Raw genomic sequence first — 23,078 nt, 5'->3', positions numbered from 1 at the left:
CCTATATGATTACAACATACATGCGGAAGATTTGAAGAAAAGACTTTTACTTAGAGGCTACCCCAAACGCCTCATTAAACACTCTATGAGAAGAGCTAAATACTACAATCGGGACACCCTCATTTCAGGCCAAGAAAAAAAGACTATGGAACGACTAGTATGTGTGGTTAACCACATATGCTATAATCAAAAACTACAACAAATACTAAACAAAAATTGGAAAATCCTAAACAGCAATGAAAGCTGTAAATTTCTTGAAAAACCCATATTGGCCTTCAGAAGAAATGCCAATCTGCGGGACAAACTTGTCCACAGCAGAATGAAGCAAAAAAACACTACTGCGGTACAGAGCACCATGGATAACCTACCACAGGTCCTAGGAAATCACAGATGTGGCACATGCCATGCATGCCCCTCAGCAATTACAACGGAAGTATGGACATATGGCACAAAAAGTGGACGGCTTAAAAGCCACACCAATTGTAGAAGTAATAACGTAATCTACATGATTTTCTGCCCCTGTGGGTTGGGCTATATAGGCGAAACTGGCCGGGAATTTCGCACAAGACTTTCCGAGCACAAATCGGCCATCAGAACCCGTAAAGAACAAGCCCCCATGGTAAAACATTTTTTAGATCACAACCATGTGGAACATGATCTGAAGTGGCTAATCCTGGAGAAAATAACCATGCGACCAGGACAAGAAATCAGTAAGGTCCGCAAAAACAGAGAGACTTTTTAGATATTCCATTGTGATACAGTTCGTAATGGCCTTAATGAGGAGATAACTTGGATCATTACCTAACCACACTCCTTGTGATCCTACGCATTACATCTAACTCGCTATTGATGATCCCACCTTGATCGTATCCATATAGTTTCTGTAGCCTTATTATAATCATAAGGCCTCTTTATGCACGAACTACCTTATACTGTTCTAAAAAATCTTTGTATCTTAGGCCATTCGGATAGGTCAATTCAACTATTGCAGCTATACACTCTGTATGAGTTTGGCTAATATAGAGTGAACTAGTGGTTTTGGTACTTGGGGCTAATTTGCCATTGATTTGTTACTCGTACTTTCGCACTGATGCCTTGTCGTACATTGGATAATGCAAGCCCGATGCTCTTATCGATTCAACACGCCCTGGCTGGTTTCCACCATATAGAGATGTGGGCTCTCTGAAAGTATCCCTTCAATACACACATTATCTAAGAAGGAACATGACACATTTTATACAATCTTCTCGGTGCCTTTATGGCCCCGATTTAGTGTGGATGCTGACTATATTTTGCAATTTGAAGGAGAAACACAGTACATCTTTACACATAGTCATTTTGTGGGAGAGTTTGTTTCCACCCAACATCGGGAACAGTATCAGACCTTACCCCGTTCAAAGATGGCGCCCACTACACATTACTATGTACCAAAGATACAATTAAGCACTCTAAATACACTAACTGCAGAACGGCAATGATATTTTAATTCACCCCCAAGATGTCGCCCTATCATCGGTATAAATGTCGTATTTATATATCTTTAACATCTACATGCATTTTTGCATGACTCGCCTCTTAAATCGACAATAATGTCATCAGATTCTCTTTAAAGATGGCGCTGTAAGATAATATCTTTACCCCCTTTCAAATCGATTATGATATTTTAGTAGTATGTGCTCTCTCGTTCACTTAGAAAAAGCTTTAATCCCTTTGAAAGATGGCGCTCTTTTTTCTCATGTACCGACATCAGAAGTAAAACAGGACTATTCTGAAATCTCGCGTGAACAGGATGACGTTATAATGTGTCTTCCTCTCACACTGCATTTCCGCCTGTGTTCCTCGTTTGTTTGTCGGCGAGACTACGTTTGAAAGAGGTATGTCCCACTAGCGCCCTACGATGTACTCTGTGCTGCAGTCCTGCTTTATTTAAAACCATTAGCCTATCTGACGCTCTAACCGTGTAGCGCATTTCTTCAGGTTCACAGGTCACGCGCTTAGTATTTTTCTATTATGGTACAGTCAACCTTTTTCAGAGATGACCCCTCCTCATTAACAGAAAAGTACAAATGTTTCCCCTGACAAAGCCTTTTGTAATAAACATCCTGCCTCCATTCAGAGGATATATCTCTGCAGGCCAAGTAAAACGTCCCCGTAGTTTTAGACTGCAGTAATGCAGTAATAGTTCCAGCCAATTAGTCAACGTACCAACAGACCTTTAACGGTTATACCGTTTCAATATACCTCCATGACACCCTCTGTCTATTAATGCTGCTTAAAAAAAACCCTATACAAACAATAATACTTGTCTCTGTTCCTGCTCATAGACAATTTGGGACTCTACAGCCCTACAGATAAAGATGAAAAGAATTCTCTGTGTGAGGCATAGAGAATAGCAGATTCTGGCTTCGGGCCCTACAGTTGATGCATGGCTATACGCCTAGGAAAGGTAAACTAATTTATGGTATACATCATACCTGAATACTATGCGTAATTCGCCAAATAGTCTAAACAGTTCTAACAATTTCTTCCCTACAGTTAATTTCTCCACATCTGCCATTCCAAAACGTACCGTGGACACATAAATAATAAGTTACCTTCTGTGAGTTCGCACCTGAATGGTAGATATTCCCAGGTACAAAGGTCACATCACTAAAACCCCTTTTGAGTAAAGTCCCCAAAATGAATAATATGAATAATAAATATTTTTTCTCTATTAGACATCGATTTACACGGATGGATCTAATAGCACAGCATGTGCTTTCCCTTGTATGACTCTAAGGTTAGGCACTCTCCTTCCTTCCTTTCTGGGTGGATGTTTTACTCTTTGCAAACACACTCTTTCCAACTCTTATCCCAATAACACCAATGGGTTTGTACAATAGTTGGACCTTGCTCTATCACTTTTTTGCATGCTGTATAAAACTATTTTTGAGCCACCACGCTGATATCTCTTGGCACCTCTGGAATTCAAACTTTTTTATTATTAATGATTTATGGAAGTAATCCACTTGTGAAACTAAATGCATTCCCTATCAACTTGCCAATGCCACTTCTTTTGTCTTCTTTGCAGACATCCAGACATCTTTTGTATATATTTCAAAAACTTTTAAACTAACAACAATCGGTCCTGAAGAAGGTGGTCCTCCACTGAAACGCGCGTTGACCGCGATTTTGTCTACATCACAGTGACATTGAAGATTGTTAAACTCCAACTTGATAATCTGACCTAAATTGACCAATTCAAGGGTCCGGTGTCTCCCCTTTTCCCTTTGTTTTTCCTTTAGCATTTAGTATAATTCTTTTGTGTATGCATGTAAGTATGAATGATTAGTAATATGTGTATATTGCTGTTTAGGATATTTTAGAATTCTGTTGTCTTGTATTTGCTGTCTTGGATGTCTTGAATATTTTTTTATCACATTGACTAAGTGATATGTTAGAACTAAAAATGTAAGTGTTCTAAAAAAAAGAAAAAAAATTATTTTTTGCTTGATTCTAATTATAAATAAAAAATTCTTAGATTTAAAAACTATAAAAGACCATTTATGCTTCCACAAAGACAATGATAAAATCTTAAGTGACAATTGGCAATGTTGTTTAGATAATGCTGAATCTTAATAGATCTATCGTCTAAGTATATAGGCCGGCTCAGAGGTACTTATATCTTTGTTTATAATGCCCTGGTATTGGAAATCTCCTACACTTCTTCATGAAGGGGCTTTAAGACATGCCTGAGAGCTTTGGAATACATTATACACAGGCGTCCCATCAGCAGCACCAGCAGACCACTTATGGATTAGTGTAGCATAGAAATATTGACATCAGTCAATCAAAAGAGGTTCTACCCAAGCAATTCTACCACTCCTGCCTTTTCAAGTGCCTTCTTTAATTAATGCTTTTGGAAAATGAAAGTAAGCAAAACCACAAATGTTTTGAGATTGTATTACATTTGTCTTTTTGAAATGGAGATGATCAAAACTAAGGTTTTGCACTAATATTTGTAGGCTATTTCAAGCTGTTAGCAGCAATGTTCTTGTGTTACTTCGGTTGGTCCCAGAGCACCAGTGGCCCTGTCAGATAGTTCAAATGGAGTTGAGCTTTCACATGCAACATCAAAAAATAAATAGGACTAGACCTGTTTCACAGAACACATAACTAGCATATTTCACTGTTCCAGTAAACCACATAGTCACCATTGTTGGGAACCGGTTTGTCGTCCTAGATCTATATATAAAACTACTGACCGGAATGGGAAAAACCAGAATAGCAGCATTTGGAGAGCTATAAAGCCCAAGGTGTTCTAGGGCTCCGGGAAAGACTCTTTTGTCTTCTTCCACGGTAAGTGTCCATTCTCTCTCTTATAAAATTTTTACACGCATTTAATGGCTTTCCCCATTTTATATTGACTGAGAAGCCCAAAAAATGTTGTATAATATTTTTGTATTTAATTCTGAAAGTCTACTTTCCATATTTAATAAACTGTTAACCAACAGCAAAAGTCGTATAACTGAATATAATATCTTTGTATCTCTAAAGGTGTACAGAACCAGACCCAGCAGGTGAGTGGACTTAATGCTTATAAGAAGCACAGACGGTTTTGCAGATATTAGCAGCGCCTGGGTGATGCTGGCTCTGTAGAGATGTTGTGGTTTATTCTTGGGCGATTCTATGTAGTTTTTAGATAAAACCCTGCACTTTTTAAACGTGTTGTACTTCCTCTTTGTTTTTTCAACGCTTTACAAAATGCTGCTTTGAATAATCACCAGTGTGGGATTTTCCTGCAGGGATCAGTTTTCAAGCCATGTGTTTATACTCTGTTGCTAATTTTAGCTTTGAAACCATTAATAATGTCTTCTTCCTTCTAAAATTAGTTCTCTTTCTTGTTCTTTTTTTGTATTTGAGGTTACTTTTCATGTTTACTCAGCATATGCATTCTTAACATTATTATCACGACATACTTGAGTACTGACCTTGTAACTTCACTTTGGTATCATACAGATCGCTTCATGCCTTTTAAGATTATTTTTTTTATAGACATAGATATGTCATGCAGAAGTTGCATCCTATGTTCATGCATTTACTAAGGGCAATACATGTGACAAGGGCTGTTTTCTAAGGATGTTACACAGGGGAATCCAGGCATCGAGTATCTTTGCTTTCACGTGAGTGATGACTTGAGGCTCTGGCGCCCATGGGAGTGGAACTATACACACCTTTGTACATCTCCCCCTCCAGGAGGAGGCAGCACAGAACTGATGAGTCTGCGTTCTGTGTTGTGCTCACTGGCAGGAGGGGTATTATTAGGGGTCACTGGTGGCTGCAGCTGCAACACAATACATGCTTTACTCATATTTCAGCCTTTATTTTCTAATCCAGGAAAATGTTCAAATTATTTCATAGTTTTGCTTTGGATCTGCCACTTCTAATGCCCATGATTCTGATGAAGTGACCTACATGGATGTGTAGGTGTGTTAAATACAGGATCTTAAATTGATGGGTTTATCACAGTTTGAATGAGTGCAGGGACAGCTGACAAAGACAGCCTATGAATTGAGATTGACAAATGTTCTTGATTCATTGTGAGAAATTAACTGAAAAACGACTCTTGGGGGCATATTTACTAGAAAGTGATGCAGCACAGCGCTGGAAGTCATCTTGCTGTGCCAAGCTGTGTCATTAGGAAAGTGCAGGGATGCATTGCATTTACAGTAATATGGGGCATTCCTGTGCTTCCCTCTAAGCTGGCGCACAGTTGGCTGCCTAGCACTGGCGCAGGCACTCGTACACCACGGTGCAAGGGTTTCTGCGTTGCAGCGATGATTGTTTTTGTGCAGAAAGGGAAACCTTTCTGCACAAAAACAATAATTGATGCCGTTTTCCTCCTTCTATGTGTGCCAGAATGCAGCACACATAGAAAAAGGAAAAACAAGGAGAAATAAAGGTATTTCTCCCCATCGTGCCACTTTAACGCCTCAGCTGGGGAGGCATTAGAATCTGATGCATTCCCTTGTATGAAACCTTGTAAATCTGGGAATGCATCACAGTCCATGGGTGTTGCGTGGGAACATCCACAGCAACACCGATGGAACGCCCCTTTCCCACGCAGAGTAATGGGGGAAAGGGGGCCATATTTACAAGTCCAGCCCGAAATGCCAAGCCATGTCCTCCCTGGACTGGAAACAAGCATCCTATGACCAGTTTTGGGGCATTACCCCTCATCAGCCAGGCAATCTTGAATTCAGTGGCACAGTGAGCCCAGGACCCATGTCCGAGCAAACCCGGATAAGGGGTGATGCCCCGAAACCGGTCGCAAGATGCTTGTTTCCGGTCCAGGGAGGACCTGCCTTGGCAGTTCGGACTGGACTGTTCCTATGAGGAACAGGGTCAAGATTAATTTGCCTATGGCTGGGTCTAAATTGGGGTGGCATGGTGAGCAAAAGAACGATGGATTTCACCTAGATCTCTTGACTGGGGGTGAATGTTTCATTTGCTCTGCATTCCGTCCATCATCTGTGTGTCTCTTACTTTCTCGCACTAAGTTCTCTGGGTATGCCCAGACGTGGGTCTCAGGCTCCCTGTGCCACTGGATTCAAGCTAGCCTGGCTGATGAGGGGTGATGCCCCGAAACTAGTCCCAGGATGCTTGTTTCGGGTCCAGGGAGGACCTGGCTTTGCAGTTCAGGCTGGACTGTTCCCATGAAGAGCAGGGTCAAGAGTGATTTGCATATCGCTGTATCTAAACTGGGGTTGCATGGTGAGCAAAAGAACAATGGATGTAACCCAGATCTCTTGACTGGGGGTGAATGTTTGACTTGCTTTGCATTCAGTCCATCACCTGTGTGCCTTTTGTATGTACTTGCAGCACAGGACATACCTTATGCCATATGTGGCACCGTTACATGTATAACACACAATCATTATTTTTTAAACAGGAGAAATTTGAAGTGCAGAAAAATGTACCTTAAAAATGTACATGATATGGGACATTTTTCTGCACTTTAAATTTCTCTCTTTTCAAAAAATGCCTCTATTTTTATTTATACTTATGGCACAGTTTCTACTGGCCACCACGAGTAAGGGGCCTTCTGTTTCTAAATGCAACACCTTAAAATGAGAGAAAATTAAAATGAAGAGTTAACTTAATCATTAAGGTAACTTTCCTTTTAAATTTTCTCCCATTTACATCATTTTGTTCACAGCCCTAATATTGAGTTGACAAGGACTTTTATTTATGAGTTAAATACCTCAGTAGTTCAGTTGTTTACCTCTGTGCCACAGCCTGGGTCATACATCTGACTGAACACTGTTCATTATCAGGCCCTGCTATCTGCAGCCTGATGACAATAATATAAAATAAACACGGCCTTCCCTTGACTTTAAATGGAAAATATGACCAGGTTGTGCTTATTTAAAAATGAACTCAGCTAGTAGTTACTATGAAGGTCTGGGACATACTGGCAGCTCCCAATCGACTGGTTGGAGAAACCTGCTCAGGAGCAATACCCCCTCAACCTGCATTACTCTTTATCTGCCGACACCCTAAAATGCTTTAAAGGGAAATCAGTCCATTTGTATAGACTATATGTATGAAGGGCTCAACAGAGCTTCAGATCCACTCTCCCTGCTCCTGTAATGCAATGCTTCATTGCCCCCTAGAATGCATGTCTCTGAGGATGATCAACCTATTTTGTTTTATAAGCTCACTTCAGTAGGCCTCGGCTATGTGTCTGTAACCACTGGTTAACTCCAATGGTGCTGGAATAAATTTGAGAGTGGTGGCGCTGGCAAGTGGCCTTGCAAATCTCACTAAATTCATTTAGGTTTCCAATAATCCAATCAATCGCAAAATAGCCACAAGACTCTCACATGGGAGGGGACAGATGTTCTGTATTTTTTATTTTAAAATGTCCCCCAAAAAAATGTTTTTATTGAGTACTCCTTTGCCAATGACGGGATGCCACTAAGTCAAGAACTGTAATTGGATAAACATAATGCATCAGTCTTGAAATAAAGGGGAAACTGTATCAACGCTTTCACAAAAGTGATGCAAACCCAGCATAAAATGGTGTGTCAGAATTCACGTTCCAATGAAAAAAAGGATTTGCCTTTGCACTACTTTGCATTAAGGGGCCGTTCCATGGATGGTAGATAGGTGTTTCCATGCAACGACCCATGAGTTTTGATGCAAAAATAACTCTACTAACATTGATAGACAATGCTTTCAACCAAAGAAGTTATGCCTCTTGTAGCAGCTATAAGGTTTGAGAAACATTTTCTTTTCCCAAAAGTTTTCAAACTTCAGAAGTCTTCTGCACTGTACAACACACATATAAAGTGGGATAAGTAATACATCATAGGTTTTGTCCTGGAAGGTCCCCTTCCGGTACAATAGTTATGCTTGACACAACGCACACACACCATCACTGTGGTGCAAGTACACCAGCACAAAAGGAGAGAAAAACAGTGCCATATCTTTGTAGCTATGATCCTGTTTTTGTTTTTCCCATTAAGGCCACGCAGTGCAGCAACTTTGCTGGCTGAGCTGCATTGCGCCAAACAATTAGTAAATCTGCCTCACAGTTTCCAAATTCCTCAATTTATTTGTTGTTTTGGAGAAGTCAGTCTGTGTCCATGCTTCTGTCCTTAGCCTATTTAAACCTCACATCAGTGTGTGAGGGAGGCAGCAGTGGTATTACGTTATGGCAACTATCGGCATCTGCCTTTAGGGATCATCAGAAGAGGCCACTGCAGGTCACCAGATTGAAACAAAGCAACAGATGGGCTCACAATTAGGCTTGTGACTAGATGGCGGAGAGCATCCATACAGGTGCCAATCTGCCTGCATTTAAGAAAATGCTTGCACCAGAGCTGGATGGAAAATGATGGACATATGTAGTATCTGCACAGGCATAATCGGAGACTGTGGCTGACACTTTTCCTCTTCTTTCCAGCTCTACAGGACTCTCATTTGAGGCAACCACACCTGAAAGAAGAAGTGTCATTTAGAGAGCTCTCTGACATAGGTAAATACTTTACCATAACTGAGTGGTGTTGTTGACACATGAACATTTGGCGCTCTTGGTGAAGGTGCTCATTGCTGAAAACCTCATTACACCTCTATGTGCAATCTGGCCCCAACTTTCGCCCTGCTGTTTTATCTCTGTATGATGGGCTAGACTTGTTATGTCCTAGATCCTACATTGTCATTAGGCACTTAGATGCAGTATTTTGGGCCCTGATTCGCCCAGTCGCATTTCCATACTATGTTGCTGACAACAGGTGCAAGAAAAGGGGTGCATTTCGGTGTGTGGTTAACAGTTTTCTCGAATTAACATTGCAGGGAAGTATTCCCACATCTAAATCTGCCTATTTGGAGTTATTGTCCCTCAAGTGGGGAAGAACATGTGGACCTTGAATTAGTGGGTCCTTTTCCATATGAGACTGCCCCATTCTCTCCCTTTCAACTGTGACACTGAGCCAGTGGTAAATTGGGCTGGGAGTGTCTATCTGTGGATGGGGAGGTTGGTGGTGAGGTTGTCGTGGAATAGGTGAAGTTGGTGCTGGACAGGTAGGAAACATCCAAGCTGCCCCAGTGCTGGAGGAATAGCTTGGCACAGATCGGGCTGTCCTAGAGCTCACAGACCCTGCCAGGTCGGCATATGAATTTTCTGGTCATAGTTTCCAGATGGTAAAATAGGACGTGGTGTTACTGAACCTCGAGAATCCGCGTGTAGGAGCACCGGGCCACCTCTGGTCGGTGGAGCAGTAACCCACCTTGGGATACAGCTCCATCCAACTTATAATATGGTCCCAAATCTGATAAACTAAAGGGCATTTTTGAGCTTACCCCAGAAAATATCAATATTAAATGCAAACAAAGCTGGCTTGTTCTGAATTATTAGTGCACCGCCTACTGGTAGCAGTAAATTACTGCAAAAGGTATGAAACGTTTTTAAGTGTGCAGGAGGGTTCCAGAAGGCAAATATACTCTGAGTCTTTGGTCTTCTTCTTATTTTCACTTCAATTTCCTTGGAAATTTTTTGATTTTATTTCTTCTCACTCCCAAGCTGTGGAACATATTTTCCATTTTCATTTGTCATAGCTCATACCAGTGATGGCCAGCAATTTTATGAGGAAGGGGGAGGATGGGATACACATGTACACATACACACTCACTCACACCCATCACAGATGTGCAATCATACACCCATCCATTCGCAAAACTCCTTACCAAATATTCAAACATGCACGCACCAATATTAATAGGAAAAAAACAGTTAAATGTAGCTCTGCCTCGGATGCCCCGGGAGAGTTGGGACTGCTGCCTTCCCTCGTTGGTTGACCTTAGGTCAGTCAATGAGGGAAGGCAGCAGTCCCAACCTCGTCACATAGTGGGATGGGGTTAGTGCATAGGTCTTCAATCTGTGGGGCGCGCCCCCTGGGGGGGGGCGCACACTCCACCCCACCACTTAACCTTCCATTGTTCCTTCCAGGCCCATTATGCTTTGTGTATCTCAGTCTGAGGTGCTGCTGCAGCTCGGGCTGCTGGGGACTCGTCTGGGCAGTGTCTGGAGTCTTATGTCCTGCACGCCCGAGTTTTTCTAAGGTCTTTAAAGACCATGTGCAAACCATGTATATCTTGGAAACAGAGCACAAAGAGCCAAACAAGAGCTCAAAGCGAGCACAAAAGAGCACAAACTAGTACAAAAAGCTCAAAGAGGGGTACAAATAACACAAAAGGGCCCAAAAAGCAGAAAATAGCAAAAAGGAAAAAGAAAGGAGCACAAAATGCACATACCAAGTGCGACCCATTTTTTGCTGCTTCGATAGGAAATTTCAGAATGGTTAATGGCTGCTAAACTGTTCAGTTTAAAAAAAAGATATGCTTAGGGGTAGTCTGAACCGAAAACTGACCTATTGATAGCAAACCATTTAAACTTTCCTGTTACATGTGAATGGCATTCATAACTTCCTAATCTCCGGTCATAAAAGGCATGATTGTAGGCTTAACAGAAGAGGAATCCCTTTAGAGAAAACCGATAATAATGTAACTTTTTTTTTCTTTTTATGTGGTGTTTTTTGTTCCGGCTTTTGCTTGACCTTTACTTCTGTTTCAATGTCGCAGGTAAAGGTTCAGGGCTACATGTTTAGCGATTTACCCAGGCTCCACTACCTCAGTGAATGGACTTCACCCAGCTTCAAAGCTGAGGTGAGCCTGGTGCTTCCTTAAATTAACTCTGAACATTTGGGTCCATATTTCACCCATGTTCCTATGTGTAGCCAGCTCTACACCTTGTGTAATTGACCTGACAGACACGAGTTGAGCACTGCTAAACTTGATCAATTTTTTGGGGTGGGTTACATATATCCACTATACTAATTCACCACTAATCCTTTATGGGTTTCCCGAGTAGCGTGCTACTCGCCCCCCCCCCCCCAAAAAAAAAGCACTTCAACACCCCATTAGGGGTAGCAAGCGCTATATAAATGCAAACCTTTTTTCCCTCTTCTATCCTTCAGCTCTCCTTTTGAATCCAAATAATTGACTAACCCATCCACTACTTAAATCACTTTCATATTTTAGCATACTAATTCAACACTAATCCTTTATAGGTTCCGGAGTCGCGTGCAACTCACCGAAAAAAAGCTTCAACGCCTCGTCAGGGGTAGTAAGCTCTATATAAATGCAATCACAATATTTACATACCTTTATAAACTGGCTATAGAGGCTGTTTGTTTTCTGGTTCCAGTACACCCTGGGCCCCCACTCTACCTATTTCTTACATTTGGATTTTACTTTCTACTGCTTAAATTGCCAGCCATCTGTTATTTAAAGATCCTGCAAAGGCCTTGTCTTGACACTAAATAGGGTTGTAAATAAAATAGTATGTATTCATTTGTAATGTGACGTTTCAATCTTCGTTCCCTTTAATTATCAGTCATGGATCATTCAGGCAGCCCTAGAACACAATAAAAAATGTTTTCTGTTCAAAGTATGCACATATAAGTGCCGGAAATAGGCTTTAGGGGGCATCTTATTTTTGTACTGTCTAGAACATCAATATAATGAGCTGGCAACCCTAATCACAAGACTGGAAGTTTGTTGCAGGATGAGCAAAATATTTATTTTTCTCCACCCTTGATCCCTGGACTCTGAATAATGCCATAAAAGCAATAGTGTAACTTATATCTGAAACCCTATGCCGCTCTCAATAACATGCTGAATAACTTCAACTGTGTCTGGGAATGCGACCTGCATTCAGACAACTCACTCCTCATTCTCGTCCTTCACTTTCACACTCACCCTGCACTCACAGGGATCACAATGTACTCACACTGATCACGATGCACTCACACCACCCGCTCACTCTGCATTCAGTGACCACACTGCACTTATGCCACTCACCATGAACTCACATCGTTCTCCCTCCACTTACCCTGCGGTCACATGAACACACCGCTCACTCTGCACTCACAGTGATCACTCTGCACTCACAATGCTCTTAAGCTGTTCACCCTGTACCTCATCCTTCAGTCACACAAGCACACTACTCACCCTGCCCATGTGACACTTCACTCACCTGTCCCCCTCACTGCTCACTCTGCAATCTCAGTCAAACAAGCCCATCACTAACTATACATTAATTTGTTCCACTCTGCACTCACATCTGCACCCAAATGGTCACCTCACTCACCCTTCAGCCACTCCTCTCACCCTACTCTCACACTGTCGCATCATTCACCGTGCACTCACATGGGCACTCCTGTCACCCACACAGTGCAGAGGGCTAATGTGCCTGCTACAAAAACATGTACCATGCAGATCACAGAACTGAGTGTTAGTGAACTACGGTAGCCCTATAAAAAAGTGAAATGTTGGTCAGAAAGGGGCTATACAGAGATGAGGTGCATTGTTGGCAAGTGGTAGTGAGGAAATTCATGGAAAAGGAGGAAATGGTAAAGGGGGCGCTCCAAAAGGCTGTTGCACCGTGGGCAACCAGTGTTAGGGCCAGTCCTGGCTGGAAGTCTTAGCCCCCCCGAAGTTCGGGTCTAGTTACACCCCTGGTTGCTTCCCATGTCAGAAGTACATTTGCTGCTTGTTTTTCATACCCCCCTCTCGAGTTAGGGCTCTCTGATTAGAGTAGTCATCCCGAACCGCCAATCAGCATGTAGTTCCTGCAGCAGAGCACTGCTTTGACGTCAGCACTGACGTTCCTCCAATGAACGAACAGCAGGAGAGATGCCAGGGAGTGCCGCAAATTTTGTATACATAAAGTTGCAAAATACTTCAACTTTGCTAATGAAACAGCACTTCTACACTGTTGCCTTTGGCCTCATGGTTGCTGAATTTGACATCTGGTTGCTGCCATTCGCTTCGCTCTTGAATCCTTCCCCCTCAAGGTTATCCTGGTTTGTACCCTGGCAGCTACTGCATTTTACTACTAGGAATTTACAATGGTTGTATATTTCCTGAAGATTCCTTTCTCTGGCAGGTAAGAGTGAAGAGCTTTTTGTTTTCTTTTTTTAAAGCTTCGCTACTTTCCCCTTCGTCTCACTACTAGTGGGAACATTGGAGGCTTCAAGGAGGAGCTGATTTGGAGATAATGCCATAGGTGCTGACTTTGGTTCTGGGGACCCAGGTTCGAGTCCTGGCATCGGCTCAAATCATGTGATCCTGGGCAAAATCACTTAATTTACCAGTGACTTACGAAAAATGAATTTGATCTTGATTAAAGTCGCTAGTGCTTGTTTAACATGTTCCAATCCCTAGAGCTGAGTACACAAGCCTATTATGACAAAAATTGTGAAGTATGCCTACCATCTGTCCTCACTTCTTTCGTAGACCAAATTTAAATGCTTTCTTGTGCAGTTATTTCTGAAGCTTTCGAAGCCGATCTTCTTTCTAAGCCAACTATGCTAACAAATTGACTCTTGATGCTTCTAGAGAATAATGATGTATATATCCTCTTGAATCACTTATATCACATGTGTATGATTTAAATGTCCCCTAGCCTTCTTGGAAAACTGTGGCTGGGCTCCTACTGGCACGGCAGCACCTGGTCATACTCCACATAATCACAGATTTTTGAATTGTTTCAGAAAGCATGTTTTGTGGAACTCCTTTTTCTGATATCTTGTATAGGGGCAAGGATGTGGCGCAACAGCCAGAGCTGAAGACAGTGGAGCTGGAGAGCCAGGTTCAATTCTTGCTGTCTGATCAACATCCTGTGATTCTGGGCAGATCACTTAATCTCCCTGTGCTTACAAAAAATGAATGTGTGCTTGTGTAATGTAAAAGATGCTCCTGTAAGGCGTTCCAATACCTTTGGGTCATGTTCGCACTATATAAAAGAGCAAAAAATATATTACAAAATGTTGTGAGCACTCCCGTTTCCGGGTACTGCTCAAGACTGGAAGTGGAGCACAACCTAAGGATGGCAGAAGCAAGAATCCATCCACTGTCTCTATGGAGGAAAACAAGCACACCCCTCATCTGTGTTTTGGGAGTGTTTTTACTAATCTATCCTAAATCTTGTGTTTTATGTGAAAAATAATGCACCAATGTAATTTTCTTAGGCTATTGTTTTCTTGGAGACTTTTCTTTTGACCTTTATAATAAGCACAAGCACTAGAAAAATTTCAGTTTACTAAACACTCTTACTTTATTTAATATTATTTGCCTATTCAACGTGGGCTCTGCAGGAGGGAATGGCCATCAATGATGCAGGGTACCAGCTTCCGGAAATTTTATGTCAGGTGGTGATGGTGGGGGGGCTCGACGTGTAAAAAGGTTTAGATGGGGGGCTCAGCCGACAAAAGTTTGAAGACCTCTGGGTTAGTGAGACTGCTGACCCCACCCCACTCTGTGACAAGGTGTCACTGATTTACACTCAGCCTCGGGCACTTCATCCCTAAAAATGAAGCACCCAGGCCCGAGGCAATGAGTAATGTTCCTGCTCGTCACAAGGGGGAGGGCCCAAGGACCTTTGCTGAGCTGAGGAGGCCACCTCCACAGGAGCTGTAACATCCTCAGCCCTGCAAAGTTCAGCTCTGGCAGCCAGGAGCCCTCTTATTTAGCACATGTCTAGGTCCTGGCTGCCTGACCTCAAAATGAAGAGTGTCTCTCAGGCTGACCTTTATTCAGCCTGACAGACACTCTTCTTGAGGGAAAAAGGTGAGGGATATGGCCCTTCAGCCCCTATGGATGGCCCATGTTTGGCTCTAACTTCAACTTTTATTAGAGCTGTTAAGGGAGAATTGGCAATCATTTCTTAGGCTTTGTTTTCTTGCACCATGATGGAAATGTCACACTGTTTTCTCAGTCATCTAATGGTTATTTAAGTATTGTGTAACACTGTTACAAAAATGGATCATAGATTTGATTTAATAATAAAATAAAATGTTGTTCACGGAGAGGTCCTTGAAAAGATCACCTTTGTCTCTGTTGATAAAGTAGAGCCATGCACATCTAGCACAGGCCAGGAGAGCCCCACCAATGCTAGATTTCTAGGGTAGCCTCATAAAATATGTACAAAGACAACACATCTTACTAGAAAGTGTTTGCATAGGAAATGATTATCCTGAAAATCTTGCTAGGATCTGTCCTACTTTCCCTACATTTACCCCCGACCCTTACCAAAATACCCAGTGACTGTACATGATTGAAGCCAAAGCATAAAACTCCTCTGTGTGTACAGGTATTTCCATTGTGAACAAAAGTGGCTGCAATTCCAACATCATGTTATGATTAGAGCATCAGTAAAAAAAAAAAAATTTGCAAGTGTGATTATAGAATTGTTTTGGATGCCTGAGTCTAGCATCCAAATAGCAATCACTTCTTAAACAGAAAAGTGATAAATAAGCGTTTAAAATGTTGAGTCAGAAAAGTAAATATAGGAAAGAACTCACGCTGATATGACATAGAAGCTAGAAGTGAAGTTGCATTTGCAGTTTATCAAAAGTACTACAGATTCCCTAACCAAATGGGTGCACACCAAACAATGTGACCACCCACAAAATATCATTCCCTTGAAGGAAAGCCCACCCAAGGAACGGCTACAACTAAAAACATGTGAAAGCCAATGGTTGAAGGTGGCAGTATCAAAGTCCACTCTCTGTACCTCTTCTTATTGAACTATTTTTGAAGAATTGAGGACATGAAGTCTTACAGACAGCTAAATCAGACCTAAAGAGGACCCTTAGTACCCAGCCGTATAACTACAAATGCCACAATACCAGAAAGACGCAGCACTGTGTTATAAAGACAGGCATTAGTTGCTAAACTGCTAGAGGAAAGAATAAAATAGGATGTTTATGCCATTGCAAATCAGTACCAAGATCTGCAGAAAGCAAATTCCCAAAACCTGCGGAGGAAATATGTCAACATCTGCTAGGACAAATGGGATTTAGGCTGAATAAGTAGGGAAAAACGTGCATATATTTAATAGGCAAAGATGAAACAATGCACCTCACTCACTACATACAGTTGATTCACTATGTATTTCTTATTTTAAACTTGTGGATTAAGAACTACATGCAATGTTAAACAGGGGGAGCTTCTCCGCTAAGGCGAAGGAGCGTCGCCCTACTGCCTTTCAGCATGGCAAAAAAATAAAAATAAAATGATAATAACGCAATGTTATAATCATTTTATTTTTCCGTGCTGAGGCAGATTTGTGGGGCGGGGCCAGGCTGGGCAGGACAGGGGGGAGGAGTGGGGCACCCTCCTAAGTGCGTATGGATGTTTGGCCAGCCCTCTGGGTCCGGCCAAACATTAATGCGCACTTTGCATGTTCTCCACCCAGGCTGCATCACAGCCTGGGTGGAGAACATGCCCAGGCTCCCATGCCCCATCTGAGTGGCGAACCACCGCACTCAGACCAATCACAACGCTGCATTGTAGCGTTGTGATTGGCTTAGGGGAGCCAAGGTGCTTCCTGTTCGAACAGAAGCCAGGGAGAGGACGGTCGGCAGGTAAGTGATTTTTTAAATTTTATTTTTCTCCCCCGATTACTCCCTGCCCCTCTACTGCTTCGCGGGAGCATGGCAGACCTTAACAGGCTTTGGCAGAGTTAATGGTTCTGGATTGTACTTTCAGTTGTAGACCAGACTCATTCTGTTTGCTAATGCTTGTTAAAAATACAGTTTGTTAAATTAAAAAAGCGCGTGTGTGCTGAAATGGTACTGCATTTCGACAGGCAATGTGTAACTAGCCCAAAACACAATCCAGTTACCACTAATATGTTTAGAAATATGGTGTTACAACAGCTTTGCACTGCAGGCCACGTAAAGATACGGTTGAAGTTCTATAATAGATCACTTGCTTTAAGTGCCTTGCGGCAGATGAGATGCTTTTTATACTCTGTGGAAAAGTGAAGCTGCCTTAAAGTTTGCAGCTGCTATCAGGACACTAAGCACCCCGACAAGGACAGCACTCAGAATTTAATATGGATCCGGCGGGAGAAGCAACAAAATACTAGGACTACTTTACTTGACTAGTGTAGAATGTCAAAAAGGCCATGCAATATCTGTGAAATGCCGCCAGCTAGCCCAAATGTGAAGGGCATTTTACACAACCAGTGGCTGAAGGAGTCTGAGCACAACACACCAATGGTTGAGGAATGCTGGCCCAAAGCCTCTTTCTGTATGTTGTATATTGTAAATTGAATATTGCGTCAGTGTTGTTGCTAACATGAGATCTGTCCAGACAGCTATTGTTTCCTTTAGTCAAACCTAAAAATGTAGGCATGAGAACATCATCGTTTGATCATAAGCTGATCAAGAGAGTAGTTACAATTATAAGGAAGTCAAGTCTTACATCATAGGGGCAGGTTGAAGGGGGCTTGAGATCTCAGTGACCCGATAATCCATTTATTCTCTGTAGAATGGCAAAGTTACTTGTGTGAGCTGTTAAAGGTTTGTCAAGGTACATTAGTATGCGCACAAAGTGCCATTCACTCCTGCCATACTCCCCCTCTTTTCTTCCAGCGCCGCTGTCCCAAAGAAAGCTTAGATTCGGGTTATGTTCTCCAAGGCGTAGCCTTTTATTCACATCAAACAAGGTTATTCAAACCACAAACCAATACGAAAGTGTAAGTATCCTAAACTTCTATATAGGAAATATTTACAACAACACATTTTAGCGGCATCAACAGGTCAGAGGCAGAATGGAAAATAGGTATGACAATAAACTTGATCTTGAATTTACCAGATTTACACGCCAATCCTACCCCCTCTTGGGGTCCATCCAGTCGCTGAAACTCTGTTGTTGTTCATCCCCATTTGTTGTTAACTGTCAGGGCCCCCACAAGCTCTAGTTCTTCTGCCAGGTGGGAGGGTGGTTCACGATGCTCCGATGATGCCTGCTTTGGGTTCAAGGGGACAATGAGGCTGGAAACCCTGGTGCGCAGCCTTAAATGGTCTTATAGGTTCCTGCTGCGGCCCCCGATGACGTCAATGACCCGTCCCTTAGATTGGCCCCTTCTGGGCCAGGCAGGGCGCCCCTCCCATAGGCGGGGGCACCTGTGAGGAGAGCAAGAAGGTTTTAGATTCTTTCCTGAAAGTCAGGAATGAGATGACTAGTGTCAGGTGGTGGAGAAATTGTTTAAGAAGTGTGCAAATTCACCTTTTTTTTTTCTCAAGAAGTTTATTAACCCCTTGCATGCTTCTGACAGAACCACTCCGTCATGAGCCACGGGCGCCGTGTGCTCATGACGGAGTGGTTCCATCATGCTGCGGCCGTTGGCGGCCACTCCACCCACGCGGCGCTGATTCCCGGCCTGTGCGGGCGATTAGCGCAAGTGGGTGGAGTCATGACGGAACCACGCCGTCATGAGCACAGCTCGCCCGTGACTCATGACGGCGTGGTTCCGTCATGAGCATAGCGGCGCCGCAAGCCCCCCAAACCCCCCCAGCGCTGCGGCGGAATTCGCGCCGCAGCGAAGGGGTTAAAACACCCTGAACATTTTCCAAATGAAACAAGATTACACTTTCATACTGAAATGTGATCTGGTGGTATCCCACTTTACATTTATTGGTAAGCTCATATCCTGTATAAACTGTATTATTGTTCATTATTACAAATAGGACTTATTATTATAATAATAAACAAATCTTAAAAGATACCACCAGGATTCTGGATTGAGGAGAAAATATACGTAGATGAGAAATTTCTGTGCGAACCAGCAAAAGTGCACGTTCTGTTAAAAAATAACTATGCAGAGTCACGTACTACAAAATGTTGAGACATTTCACAAATTTTGTGTAGCACACATTCCAGAAGTTCTACTTGTGGAATTAAAACTTTACCCAGGATAAGGAGCTTATTTACAAGCCCATTGCACAACCGGTGCATCACCTTTATTGACGCACCGGCAGCGCAATGGGCTTACCCATATTTACAAGGCCATGTAAAGTCAACCTGCATGACTGTTCATGGCCTTGTAAATATGTTTCTCTTTCACGCATAACTCTGCATGAAAGTGGTGTTCTATGGGTGTTGCTGTGGGTGTTCCCAAGCAACATCCATGGAACTTGACGCAATCGCAGATTTACAACATTCTGAAAACCTGGGAATGAGTCAGAATCCTACACCTCCCCAGAGAGAGGCGTGAGGAGGCGCAACGAGGAGAAATACTTTTATTTCACCTCACTTTTTTCTCTTTCTATGCATGTTGCATTCTGCAGCACACACAGAAAGAGGAAACTTCTTTTAATGATTGTTTTTGTGCAGGAAGGTGTCCTGCAAAAAAGCAATCATCCCAGCAACGCAGGTACCCTTGCAAATTGACTCAATGGTGTCTGTGCTGGTTCATGGCTCTTGTTTGTGTGCCGCCCTTTTATTGTGACATGCAGCAACGCAGCGGGAAGGCTTGCTGCACTGCCGTGCGTCAAAATATTGTAAATGAGGCCCTAAGTTTTCTATGTCGTTGACATGGCAATGGTCTACCAGGTACAGAAAGTAAGCATTGTTTTGATGGTAAAGAGAATGTGAACTGTTTCTCATCATATGAATGTTGCGCTCAATTATCTCTTTTCCCATTTTTGCTTTTTGCAGAGAAAGCAGAATGAGTTGCTATACAGGGGAAGATCTGTTTGCAGAATCAAAAGAGAGGCTCTACAGGGATTCAACTCTGCCGACCTCCCATGACCCTAAAGATGGAAAGCTCTACGAAATGTACCACGGGACCACAATGGATGCCGCAGAGGATATTATCAGAAATGGCTTCAAAGTGACAAGGGATGGCAAGTTAGGGTCAGGGGTCTATGTCAGCAGAGAGAGCCATTTAGCCCGAAACTTTCCCAAGAATTTACCTTACGACAATGTGATTCTAAAACTGAGAGTAAATGTCGGTAAATGCATTAAGATTGAAGCAAAGGGGCACCCCCTGCAGAAAACCTGGCAGAATCAATATGACTGCGCCTGGATAAAGTATGGGAACCCCTGGATTGGTCCCTTCAATGACAGAAATTGTATTGCAGATCCAAGGAGGATTAAAGTGATTGGTATAAGCAGTGCACCAGCAGGTCAGGCGGGCAGGCTAGAGGCCTTAATTAAACAATGCACAAAATAAAACGGTTAGTTGACACTGAGGGGAAGATTTACCAACTTTCACACAACGCAGCATAGCAATCTAAGTTATTGTGCTCCGGTGAGTGAAACAGACATTTCCCATTGTTTTAGGGAACTTTCCAATGCAAATCATGATTTGTGTTGGAAAGTAAACCCCACCACAACACTTTGTGCTGGGTTTGTGTCACTTTTGCAATGCAAATCCAGCACCAAGTATTAGTAAATTTAGGCTTGAATGTCTAGTGATAGTAAAAATAATCTGAAATAGTATCAATTAAAAGGACAGTTCAGCAAAACTGAGATGTTATTATTGTTGTTATTGTTGTAGTACTTTATTCGACATATAAAAATATCATAAAAGTGCAGTGCAATGTGTGATAAAAACAGTTTAAAAATATACTACAACAAGTGGCTTCAATCCATACATAGTTAAAAAGACTAAAAAACAGCATTTATATACACGTATCAATTTCACATATCCCCTGTAATTAATAGAGTGAACAATAATGGTCACAGGGTCAGGGGAGTGGGTGGTTAGCTTGACGGTGGTGCGCCTTGAGCAACCTACGTCTTAATCTCCAGGCCCATCCCAGGTATTTGGCAGTCCCACAGATTACACTAGGGACAGTAGTGTCGTAGGTCAAGATACGCAGTGCCACCCTAGCGGACCTTACACCCAGATTATTGCAAACAGGTTTAAGCCACCTTAGTCTTGGTTGCCTGTACGCCTGGCAGGCAAACATGAAGTGGCCAATAGACTCTGTGGGCGAGGCACACCCTGGGCAGCCTTTTGGGTGTGTGATGACCTTACTCCAGCGGGTTTGAAAATCATAGAGTGGGAGCGTGCCATATCTCAATTTGAGATATAGGGATCTGTCTTCAGGTGATTCAATGAGGTCCATAAAGGATTCCAGGCTGGGAGCTGGTTTTGTATCCAGGAAGTTTACAGTAAGCACACCCTCCTGATTTCTTAGGGTATCGGCCGTAACCCAATCCCAATAGATTTTTTTTATCGTAAGTTTGGGAGGGGGAACCTGGCTCGCCCAGGCTTCTTCCAGACCAATCTTCTGCAGATATTTTTTCAAGTTTGATACCCATGGAATCTTATGATCTGCTCCCAGATTTAGTAACTCGTCCAGGGCAGAAGCAAAGTGGTGGAGTTCAGGGGATCTTCTAATCCTTGCCCAGATGTTATTAGACAGATGCTGAAAACTTTGGGAAGAAGCACATTTTTTAAGTTGACTTTTTTTGCCAAGCGATAGGTGTCCTAGACTCTGACTACCAGAGGATGCACCTCAATCACTTCAAATGCTATTACTGAGACTGACCTTCAGCCCCTGTTTAGCTTGTGCTGGATTTGAAGTACTTCCTGCAATGAGTGGTCTATGGAACGGCAGCCACTGATGTAATGTTCAGTCACACTATTCAAAGTGGTCCCATTCATCTGTTCAAAGACTAGTTTTATGGGGAAAGCAGTCCTCCTGGCTCATTTACATCCTCCAGTGACATCAGAGCTTTGATGGATGAATTTCCATCTTTGATTGTTTACATTAAGTTCCAGTAGGGTACAGTAAATGCAGTGGGACCCCTTCATTGCAGATTGTGTTTAACTTTTTCCTTCTGTTTGTCTCCCAATCCTATAAGTATATTATTGATTTGTTCCTCCAAAGCTCTTTGAATGCCCGCTCTATATATATTGATGAAATGTATCAAGATCACTGCCAAGGAAGATGGTGTTTTGTTCCTAAAGATGTGGTGTCTATAACTAATAAAGTTGTCTTGGTCACTTGCTTTTGTTGGGCTGTGTTGTTGCTATTGGCAGGCTTTAAGACTGCAGTGAAAGCCCCTGTGATACTGCTTTGTGTCGTTATTGTCACCTTGGCTAGGCAGATAAAAAAAGTTGGTAAGTGAGAGATCAAGAAGCAGGGTGGAGGCCTGTGGACCTCAGTGGACCCTACTGGTGGTGCAAAAGTTTGGTGGCAGAGAAAAAATGAGTATCGAGCACCGGAGTGTCTGACATCTCCTGCATTGCAAAGTGTTTGGCAGCTAAGAATAGCCCACTTCAATAACAAATGACAATACTAAAGAAGGACTTTAATGGATGGAATCAGGATTCTCTTTCTGGAATGTGTTTTGGATAAAATGGTTTATTATCATGAGATTTAGATTTAAATACTTTTTATCAACATTGTGTTGCCATAACCAACTATCCATCAGATAATATAAATGGGTACATTAAGCTCTGAAGTGAACGACAGGCAATCCCCAAACAAATCCCTCCTCCTCCCTCCTTTCAGCCGTCTACTAGGGCCGGACTGGGAACCCAAAACCACCCTGGAAGATTTTGTCAGACCAGCCCCCATACGGTGCATAGTGAGTGCAGTAAGTGAGTCTGACCATTACAAGGAGAGTATTAGGGGGGTCCCAACCCCAATACAATTTGGGCAAAAGTAGTGCATTCTACACACATTTAATTACATATCCAATTGTATTATCTTTTAAAGCAT

General features: G+C 42.5%; 1 long non-coding RNA gene across 1 annotated transcript; it reads left to right on the top strand.

The window, feature by feature from the left end:
• Positions 1–4,535: 4,535 nt before the first annotated feature.
• Positions 4,536–22,362, top strand: LOC146861461 (uncharacterized). The gene is made up of 3 exons (XR_014978965.1): positions 4,536–4,559; positions 8,951–9,022; positions 20,056–22,362. It is a non-coding gene; the product is annotated as an uncharacterized LOC146861461 (long non-coding RNA).
• The last annotated feature ends 716 nt before the right edge of the window (positions 22,363–23,078 follow it).

The sequence above is a fragment of the Triturus cristatus genome, chromosome 3_1 (genome assembly GCF_964204655.1).
Source record: "Triturus cristatus chromosome 3_1, aTriCri1.1, whole genome shotgun sequence".
Lineage (NCBI taxonomy): Eukaryota > Metazoa > Chordata > Amphibia > Caudata > Salamandridae > Triturus > Triturus cristatus.
The sequence above is the reverse complement of the archived record's forward strand: the minus strand, read 5'-3'. Positions and strand labels throughout refer to the sequence as shown.